The sequence below is a fragment of the Macrobrachium nipponense genome, chromosome 9 (genome assembly GCF_015104395.2).
Source record: "Macrobrachium nipponense isolate FS-2020 chromosome 9, ASM1510439v2, whole genome shotgun sequence".
Lineage (NCBI taxonomy): Eukaryota > Metazoa > Arthropoda > Malacostraca > Decapoda > Palaemonidae > Macrobrachium > Macrobrachium nipponense.
The window spans coordinates 29058743-29069952 of record NC_061110.1 but is presented as its reverse complement, the minus strand read 5'-3'; the positions used below and the strand labels follow the sequence as shown (position 1 = coordinate 29069952).

At 40.8% G+C, this 11210-nt stretch overlaps 1 protein-coding gene across 13 annotated transcripts in view; it reads right to left on the bottom strand.

Annotated features, from left to right (window-relative positions):
• Positions 1 to 11210, bottom strand: part of LOC135218373 (calcium-activated chloride channel regulator 1-like) — a 376124-nt gene that overhangs the window by 211297 nt on the left and 153617 nt on the right. The window contains exon 1 of one of the 13 annotated variants that reach the window (XM_064254642.1): positions 9363 to 9947. The exons of the other annotated variants lie outside the window; for them this stretch is intronic. The gene's annotated coding sequence lies outside the window, so the exon portion shown is untranslated. Of the gene's footprint in view, positions 1 to 9362; positions 9948 to 11210 lie in introns of those variants that run through there. 13 annotated transcript variants of the gene reach the window in all.

The window sequence follows — 11210 nt, the reverse complement described above, 5'->3', positions numbered from 1 at the left end:
TCAGCCTTACCAAGTTACGTTTACTTTTGTTTCTGAAATTAACGAAGGTAATATAAACAATCTTAAGCCACATGAGTTAGGGACCTCAGTTTAGGGTTGTGGGCAAAAGTGATAATACTTCCAAGAATCCGTAACTTGATTTATATACCTCATTTCAAAGGCCGATCAGCAACTGCTTTTCACATACGTCATGTATGGACTACTCCCGTAAGGTATCTTCCACGCAGTTAAATATACTACCGAAGATAGCATACCGAAAGAGGGTGTTGTTTTTCTTCAATATAGTGTTTTTTTAACGGCTGCAGTTTTAGGCATAACAAAATCACTCGTTACCCTTGAAATATTCACAACTATTCCATTGGTCTGACGAAAATTTCTCGAGGTATGGTGAAAATAGTGAATGCAATCAATTTTGTGGCTCTTATTGAACCAGAGTGTTTATTTTTGTAGAGAGCTCTTGTTTTATTTGTACCACTGTAGTGATATGGCAAGTATTAGCAACCGTCATTCCCCTGTCATGGTCCTATCGTGCTGTTAATTTTTAAGCTGTGTCCGAAATTGTAAGAAGTCCTTCCTGCCATCCATATGAGACATCTGGTTAGGCGAGGTTCTATGGTAATAAGTGTATCAGTGAAAATAACAATTTAGTTAAAACTACAGACATAAAGCTCTCTCTTCTTTCATTTTTCTGCAAGGAGACGTTTCTATAAAACGATTTATCCACGGAAATAAAAACACCAGAGAATCTCATCCCACATAAGGAAAGCGGCCATTTGCGAAAACGATGTCATCTATCTCACTAAGCATAACTTACATCGGCAGAGGCGGAAACAAGAGGGATAAGTTATAGCAAAGACCGTGTAAGAGGAATGTCAGTAAAGGAATCGCCGGTGGAACCCTGCAAGACACGCAGTTGGGTCCTGCAAGGTTTTGGCGCGCCACGACCCACCAATGTTCCAGAATTGGCATAAACGACTATGTCGTGGGAGCTGTGTCTCATATCTACATGAATGGTGACGGTACGGCAATAAGGACGGCTATAAAGCGGATAAGTTTATGCTAAGGGTAGGCAATAGATTCTGTTTAAAAGGCTGCCATGGTACGTTCGCTTGTCAAAGGTTAATGAGAATTCATCTAGCGTGGCGGTTTCTTTTCTCTCTTTCATTGTTATATATTAGTATTTTAGTAACCTAGCTAAGACGTTTAGGAAATTTTATAGGTATTATTCTACTGTGTTAGGGCAAACTATGAGGACCATGACAAGAAAACGTAAAGAATAAATCAGCCCTTCGCATGAAACGTCCCAGACAAGGCCACTTGTTTGGCTTTCAAGTTCGCTGATTTCATGATCTACAACGGAAGCGTTAAATGGATAACACTGTAAATATATTGCGCATAATAAGCACTGCTTATTGGTTCCAAAGTACAAAACTTACACAGACGCACACAAACACACACACACGAACACTTTATGTAACACTCGAGGTCAATCCACACCACTGTGATTTTCTATTAACCGTCATGTTTTGGGATAGCTGACGAAACGCAAAATATATTACAGTTGTTTATCCGTGGACATTGGGTAAACACAGCGCTGTGTACCATTTTGCTTCATGACACGGCTAAAAGGGACGCGGTGCTAAAGTAGAGGCGGCGCTACAATAGAAGTGGTGTTGAAATAGAAGCGGTCCTTGACGCCATATATATAACTTAAAAATGAGGGTCCCCTGTCGTGATAAACACGCCTGCTCTTGTGGAACATCATGGCGCTCAACGTTTTATGGCACTAAATTTGTTGGGATCGAAATCTAGGTTACTAAAACACCAGAGCCACATATCTCTCTCTCTCTCTCTCCTCTCTCTCTCTCTCTGTGCATCCTTACATAAGAGCGTTCAACGGATCGCGTGAATGACTTTTAAAACTTTCTCAAGATAAAACTGCTCGAAGTGGCCGAAAGAAGGGGCGCAGAAGCCATGCACTCCAACTGAAATGTTTCAATTACACAAACTTTCAAACCTTTCTTGAGATAAGCCAAAGAGGACAATGTATATATCTAAAACTCGAAATGAGAGAACGATGACTTTAGCAAGCCATGGAGTGGGGGATGGGGGGAGGGGGGATACCTACGTAAATTCTTCTTTCCTCAATATCGAAATCATTTCTAATTCTTGGTTGCAAGATATGGCATTTCTACACTGAGTAAAACGGTGTGCAAGACTACTTCCTGAATTCCATTAGATTATTATTTTTATGAAATTCGAGACTGTCTGTTTTTATTCTTTTTATCTATTTTCATTATTATTTTATATATATACCATTCTTGGCAATTAAATAACCAACCAGATTGCTTCAGGCCCATAATTTCTTGAAACATAATTAAAAAAAATAGCACAAGCTCTTTCATGAAATAGGGTTACCAACAGTGAATTAAGTGCAAGATGAAGCGTGCAAAATAAAAGACGATAGTGCAAATAAAAGACATCAGCAGGAAAATTTTATATGAAAGATTAAATTAATGTCACTGAATTATGTTAGTGGAATATGTGGTAAATGTATACACATTCCAAAACGACAAATAATCAACCATATTCCTATTAAAACTTAAAACCCAAACCAGTTCAATTATAGTCCCTTTTTTTCTTTTCAGGCAGCCCATGGCAGCACAAACCTTTAGGTAAGATGTCAAAGGGAATAAGAGGCCTGGCGTAGGCCTTTAGACTTGGTCCTACCAGTCAAGAAATCAATCAAAATATTTTTGATTCTGTAAAAAAAAGGGGCATTTTATGTTGCTGCTGATAAACACTGCATCGAAAATATTTCTTCCCCAAGCATGTGTGGTGTGTGTGTGTGTGTGTGTGTGTGTGTGTGTGATAGAGAGAGAGAGAGAGAGAGAGAGAGAGAGAGAGAGAGGAGAAGTCAGAGAGAAGAAGAAATTGAAAGAAAAAGAAATAGAGAAATCTTCCATATCAGCTAAATATTCGCCCTAATCAGTGTCAGGGGACCTTGTGTTTTTCAGGCGCCTCTAATTTTAGAGAGTGACGTGTGCGCGTTGAATGACATCATAGACGGTAAGCAGCGCCACGATTGGTACACATTCTGACCAAGGCAACACAGGTCATCTGCATAACGATGTTTTCATTTGATCGCTGATTAAGGTGGCCTTGGTCCGAGGTTCGGCCTTGCGTTTTTTTTTTTTTTCCTTTACTTTTCTCTTCTCGGACTGACATCTTATAAAAACTGAAGTGGAAAAATATTCTCAATAGGATATTGCAGCATTGGTTAACCGCCGAGTGAACCAATAGTGGAGATATCAACAAGGTTTTTAGTCTACTTAAAAGTGAATGTCCCTTTTTACTTTTTAATCTGTATCTTAGTCTACTCAGAAGAAAATTTCCTTTCTAATCAACAAGATATGTATGTGTTTGTGCACCTCTGTGTGTGTGTGTGTGTGTGTGTGTGTGTGTGTGAGAGAGAGAGAGAGAGAGAGAGAGAGAGAGAGAGAAAGCTTCGCATCTGGCACCCCATAAATAATAAGTAAAGAGGAAATCGGCATTTCTTGGCTCCCATTCAACTTCTGCAAAAGGTGTAAATGTCTTGAGGTCAGGTGTGGCATCAGGTCTTACGTAAAATTGTGCGTTGCACCTGCTGACAAAATTCAACATTGCTGTCACTGTTTTATCACTCAGAAGATAAAATAGCGATCAAAGTGAAATTATTTCAGCGGTTGGGAAATAACCGTGAAGAATAAGTGACTTTCATAAATAAAACGAAGACGAATATGAACAACCTTGCAAACTCAGTTTCACCAAAAGCCTCAAGAACTGATTCAGCTGACTCAGCGGTCGCTGCCAACTTCGGTCTGAGTCTGTGTAGGGTTTCGTCAAGTTCTCATTGACAAGGGAGTTATGTTTTCTTGCTTACCTAACCTTTTTGCTCAATAAGTCAATATTTTCACGCCGACGAGTGTCACTGTTTTCTTTCTATCAGAAGAGACAACTACAATAGATTATCTTAATTTCTGGTCTCCTTTTTTACTAATGACCATCATGATATTTTCCTCATTAACAACACCTCTGCTATTGGCTATAGTAGATTCACATCAACCGTGCACTTGATGTCTGGGCCAGTCCCTTACGACGCTCCTGATTGGCTGTTGTTAAGCCAATCACAGGGCTGGAAACTCTCAGTCTCTCTCGAGAGTTCACATGGGTAGGATCTATGTTCAACCTCTCCTGAAGGATACGTCTTTCAAAAGTATCCCTCAGGAGAGGTGGAACATACATCCTGCCCATGTGAACTCTCTCGATAGACTGAGAGTTTCCAGCCCTGTAATTGCGTATCAACAGCCAATCAGGAGCGTCGTAAGGGACTGGCCTAGACATCAAATGCACGGTTGATGTGAATCTACTATAGTAGAACCTTCAACAAAAAAGTCTTTCATCCATCACCAACAACGCTACACCGTTGCGACTGCTAGTTAATGAAGCCCTTTTGTAAGGTGATAGACAGGCCGTCAGCTTCTTATGACGAAAGACGCCTTGCGAATAATAAACATGACCGGAATAGATGAACACTGATAAGATGTCGAGAAATTTCCAGGCTGTTCGGGAGTAGATCTCTCCAGAGACTTTACTGTCAATTATGCTGTGTGAAGCAGTCCTATAAGCATAATGAATTTACTTATAAGATTATCAATAATCTAAATCTTGTCTTGGAGAATACAGTAAATTGCTGCTTCAGAGCAGAGCCAATTCAGAGCAGAGCCAAATCAGTGATGCGTCCAGTCAACACTGATGAATCATCTCATGCAAAACAGATTTTAAAAAGGGGCATAGCTATGAATCAATTCAATAAATACATGAACAAATTAATTGTCTGATTGATGAGAGACAGCTATCTTGCACAAAAACCGGTTTCAAACCTGACTCAAATCCTGAATTGCATCCTCTTTATTGAATGGGATCGAATCTAAAATGAAGGCCAAAGGGCAAGCGCTGGGACCTATGAGGTCATCCTGCGCTGAAAGGGAAACAACGAGTCTAAAGTATTAAAGATGTAGCAGGAAGAAAGCCTGGCAGTTGCCATACGAAACAGTTATTAGGAGAGAGTAGAAAGTCAGATGGAAGAGCAGAATATGAACGAATGAAAAGGAACTAAAGGGTTGGCAGCTAAGGACCGAAAGGACTCAGCAAAGAAACTTGAGTAATGCCTACAGCGCACAGAGTGAGGTGGACTGACGGCACTGCCCTCAGTTTGAGCGAGGTTCTTACCAATGCAATGTTGAGATAACCTAATGACGTGGTGCAAGGGCCGTAACTCATACAGCGCCTAGCAGTTAGCTGTCATAAATAACGTCTGCTGCTGATAGAAGGGAATCCTTGCAGTGTCAAAAGTAGTCAGAGAAATCTTATCGACGCTTAATGGAATATGCTCAAATAGATCGACGCCTTCACATTATTATTAATCCTAACTGATATTAGCGAAGCATCTCATTTGTGCTGACATTTTTGTGATGTAATACTGTATGCATATACATTGAGGCATGTAGTGTCTCTTTGCTCTATACTTTCAAATGATAAAAAAAAAACAGCCTGCAAGACCTCTCTCTCTCTCTCTCTCTCTCTCTCTCTCTCTCTCTCTCTCTCTCTGCAAGTGTACGTGCGTGTGAAACTCACTTGCAACAGTTTTTTTATGTTTACTACTGCGGACACTAATTAGATACTATTCTCAGCTGCGCTTGATTCACTGGGGATGTATTGTACTACTCGAGTACAAAGACCTTTTTTCCGGCAAGACAGACAGATAATAAGAGAGAGAGAGAGAGAGAGAGAGAGAGAGAGAGAGAGAGAGAGAGAGAGAGAGAGGCTGTGTGCTAGTGAGAAAATGCCTTATGAATATCATCGTCTGAATGGTTTCCAGGCGAAAGTACCTTGTCGAGATAATTAGAAGTGTCCCCTAAAAAATTATGGCAATATTCAACATTTTCATACACATCGTTCTTAAAATACGTCAAGTACATTATGTTCGTCTTTATTTTCATGCTTGAGGTTTTGTGATGATGAAAAAATTAGCTTTAATTACCGTAGGTTATCTACATTACACACAGAAAAATAGATATATGGGGACTCATTTTTTTCATGTAGCTGGTTGCGCATATTTTGACGGAATAATGACTGATAACTCTCTCTCTCTCTCTCTCTCTCTCTCTCTAGCTGCTACATACAGGGGTTCAACTAAAAATCGTTTAGGTCAACTGAAGCTTTTAAAGGAGTGTTCCAATATCGTTACTTTCCTCGCTCGGAGTGGAAAGTCAGAGAGAGAGAGAGAGAGAGGAGAGAGAGAGAGACAGACAGAGAGAGAAGGGGGGGGGGGGAGAGAGAGAGTACAGGACTAGGGGGGGAGGGGGGGAGGGGGGGAGGGGGGGGGGGAGGGGGGGGGGGGGGAAAGGGGGGGGGGAGGGGGGGGGGGGGGGGGGGGGGGGGGGGGGGGGGGGGGGAGGGGGAGGGGCAGGGAAAGGGGGGGGGGGGGGGGGGGGGGAGGAGGGGGGAGGGCGGGGGGGGGGGGGGGGGGGGAGGGGTTGCCAGGTGTTAAAGCGTTAACCTCCTACTTTGAGCCTCAAGAATAGAAAGGTGTAGCTTTAAGGGCTGACTGACTTACATTCGGCTGCGCTCTCCCAAGAGAAGCACTGAGTGACTGCAGTCTATGAGAAGCGTCTCTGCAGGTAATATGTGCAACAGAATTGGAAAATAAAAGGAGCTCATAAAAACGCCATAACAGAGAAAGTAAGTACTCTCGTTCAGAGACTGCTGTCTCTTTCTTCAGGGAGGTAATGAATGAGAAAAGTTATGTTACAGAAAAGGCGGTATTTATACCGAGAGATCCATCCACAGGTAGCGGTTTTAGGTCAGCCCCGCTGATAATATAGTACTTACTTTCTATATTTTGGCGTTTTTATGGGCTCACTTCATTTGATAGAATTCTGTTGTAGCAGAACATTTTTCACAGTCTCATATTATATATTATATATATATATATATATATATATATATATATATATATATATATATATATATATATATATATATTGAGACTGAAATATTTGCTGCTAAACCAGGGATTAAGAAGACCAAGACGCTGTCACCCGGAGTGACGTAACGGCTGACCTCTGGAACTCTTGGTATAAATACCACTTTTCTGCAACTCTTTTCTCATTCATTACCTGCCTCTTGTGGGAGACAGTTTTCTCCGAAACATATAGCATTATTTTTCTACCGTTTGGCGTTTTGATGGGCTCCTTTTATTTTATTAATATACAATGTATATTATATATGTAATATATGTGTGTGTGAATATATATACTAGATATATATATATATATATATATATCTATATATATATATATATATATATAAAATATAATATATTTACATAGGTGTGTGTAAACATACACACGAATATATACACTCACACACCAGTAATATATGATGCTTAAAATTGTTTTATTTTGTACTTGGAGGGGGAAGACGGCCACGTGGCAAACTGGGAACATGGTCTATTCAAACGCATTTATTTCCAAATTTTGACATTAGTGGTGGAAAATAAGAAAATCTATAGACGTGTAACGACGGCTAAGGCATAAAAAAAAAATAATGTATTTATTGCCCACAGTAAACTTTACTTATTCTTCTCTCAAAACAGGACATGAGCTACATTTCTAAACGCTAACAAGATTAATGGCGGTGTCACGTATCTTGACCACCATTGCTCTGAATGCAAACCAATTAGTCAAACACAAGCATATGGTTGGTGGTTGGTTAATACTAAATCGTCCTTACGCCGCCAACACACGCCTCTGCCTAATTGCGGCCTGTAAGTTTGGCCAGGCGTTGCAGGAATTAAGAGACACAGTATATTCCTTCAACGAGCAAGTTAATCTGATCTTGATTTTACAAGGGCGAAATATCTTGACGTTACTTGAACGTAATAACACGCGCACTGAAGGACATAAGAGGAATTCAACTTAAAGGATGTTGGCAGGTTCAGGCATATGTACTTCTTGGACCTCTCGACTCCGTAGCAAAATACAGTGAAAGGAAATTAATTCATCCACTCATTCATTCATTGCCACATAAACATTGCAGAAGAATGTATAGCCATTTGATTGAGGCAACTCAGTGTCCAGTGAAATCATTTAAAACGATTACAATCAGTCATATAAGATAAAATCTAAATAATGAAGAAAGTGAGGAAGAGAGAATCCTATTTTTCATGAGAGGATAAAAATAACAACGAAAAAAAGGACCCAGATGCAAAAACTGCGACCATCCCATTTTTATTTTTATTATTTCAATAAGACAAATGCTAATGGATAAACCACTTTGACGCGCACTGACGAATGAATTCACAAGTAACTGAACCCGCGGGAGGGAGGACGAACTGAAAACCTGAAGCCAGCTACGACTTGTGGTGAGGGATCTTTCGAGAATGCAGCTGGTATCTGGCTCCTCATCCCATCTGAACTTCCATTTCGTTTCTGTCGAAATAAATAGAGTGACGTAAAACGACATTGAAGAATAGCTAAGCAAATAGCGTACCTGTCATATACAGCTAGATAGATAGATAGATATTTAAAACTTATAACAAAATGATATTAAAGGATCTTTCGAGAATGCAGCTGGCATCTGGCGCTTATCGGATTTAAACTTCCATTTCGTTTCTGTCAAAATATATCGAATGACGTAAAAAGATGTAAACAAATAGCTAAGTAAATAGTGATCCTGGAACAGATAGACAGCTCGATAGATAGATACTTAAAACGTATAACAAAATGGCGTTCAGGCTTGAAGCAAGGAGACTGTTATTTCGTGTAATGATGATAATGATTACCATCATATGAAGGCTGACCCGAAGAAGTACACTGCCTAAGCAAAAGATCATCGAACGGCTCGGAATTCCTAGATTCTTCTTAAGAAGGCATCTGGCGGAGTCATTGACTGGAACTTTGCAGAGGGCTGATGAACAAAATTACAAAACAAAACTATGAACAAAAAGAATACCAATAATTCATAAAATAAAAATAGTGAGTACATATCTTGCATGTATTCGGAAAAAACTGTAAAGATTGTGAGCACCTCCTATTTTGCAAGTGTTGAAAAATATGGGAAAACTTTAGGCATATCTTTTCTTACAAATATTTTTAAGAAGTAAAAAAAATTGAAAGGAAGAAGAAGAAGAAGAAGAAGAAGAAGAAGAGAAGAAGAAGAAGAAGAAGAAGAAACAAGATCTTGAGTCATAGAGCACCGTCAGGGGCGCATCAGAATTCTTCTTCCCGAGATCAAGGACAAAGTTGCGATGGACTGACCTTTCATCGCCCTGCCACTTGTCGGCTTGCAAGTCAGATTCGCCCAGACTGACTCTCTTCCAGAAAGCAGGTCAGTGACTGCTTCTTTGGCCAATTATAAGGCGATTACTTATGGCCCGAGTGACAGGTCCTCTGTTGATGTTTGGAGACGCGGCGCTGTTTGTTTTTCCTTCACTCACGTCCGGAAACTTCTGATACAAATCTCACTCCAAACTTAGCGACGAAATGGCGGCTCTCATCTTCCCGAACTGGTCATTTGACGATAGCGAATATCTCGTCATTATTCACAATTTCATGAAAATCAGCAGAAAATGACGGTTTGCTATCGCTGTTTTAATGATATTTCAGTTTGGCGTCCCTTATCCCTCGTATTAAATGAACCCGTGCTGAACGCCCGCCACTCGCCATGTTCCTTGTAAGCCTGGGGCGAATTCACAGCTAGAATGAAGGTCAACATGCGAATCACTTCCAATCCCCAATTGAAGAATGTCGACCTAAAAGTGACAGAAGCTTCTTCATTTCTTTCATTCGCCCTTCCAAATACAGAGTGGGTCATAAATAAAACACCTAAGGCAATTGGCCCAAAGAATGAATGCAAAACAGAACTGAAATATGTTAGCTGGTAACTTTCCCTGTATCCGTAGGAAGGCATTGGGAGCGGTGGTGGTGGCGGGTGTGTGTGTGACGGGGAAGTTAAGCAGCAAAGGAGGAGGAGGAGGAGGAGGAGGAGGAGAAGTCATCTCATAGGGGCAAAGTAAGGATACGTGTGCTGGTGGCGAGATGATGCTTCGGTGCTACGATAAATAAGCAAACGCACCGCCAAGTGAAGCCCCATTCAGGTGCACTTCGCTCAGAGCCGCCTCTGCTACCTATTGCAATCCGACGGCTTGTGCAAATAAGCAAACATCGAGCGGAGTGGAGATCACATGACCTTGAGGATGATCATTTCAAATTTCAAGGTTTTCGGCAAGTTCATCTTTTTATTTTTTTTCCTTCCTTCATATCCTTTTAAGTTCATCTTAACAACAGTAACCTTTGTCGAGTTGCTGAGTCCTTCTAAGCCCAAAACAGAACTGAAATTTTCATTTTGGCCTTTCGTTCGACTCCTACTGAAAAATAATGAGTTTAGATGCTTTAATCCCATCAAATGTTCTGTTTACTAGATCCATTGCTATCAATTCAAAGAGAAGTATGCCTCGAACACCATGGTACACTAAACGTTTTTAAGAAGTAGGCGAAGGCTTGTGGCGTTTCCTCTCTCAAAAGGCGCCTTTACATGCGCCCATGTCCTGCATGTTAAGGAAAATCAGTCCGAAGCGGATGTTCTCCTTCGCATCACAGGACAATATATCCGCTAGTAAGTGAATCACGCACGATTCATTTACGCAGAAATCTCCAAGTAAAACAAACACTGGATGCGTTCGTTGGCCCCCGCCTTCACCACCTCACAACTCAGACCGACGTCGTCTCTTTCCGATTTCGATCACGTCCTGCAGAAGCAGTTGTGGCGCTCGAACGATCGACCCATTCAAAATATTTAATAAAACCGTTTACGTTTCAGCGGCAGACCTGCAAGCCTGCTTACTAGCAGGTGGTAGAAGTCAAAATAAACGAGCTGCCGGTTTCTCTCGACACATTAGTGCGCTAGTAACTTTGGGAAGGCCGTTCGTTTGTTGCTATTCATCGTCTACGTAAGCAAACACGTTTATTAAATTCGTCTTCCGTAGACTAAAGAAAATTCCGAAAAAACTACGACGCTTTGACTGGAAATGCAGATGAAAAATCAACGGCCACCCGGAAACTATTAAAAAAATAAGCTCTTTTTAATCAAGTCGATTTTAGAAATGT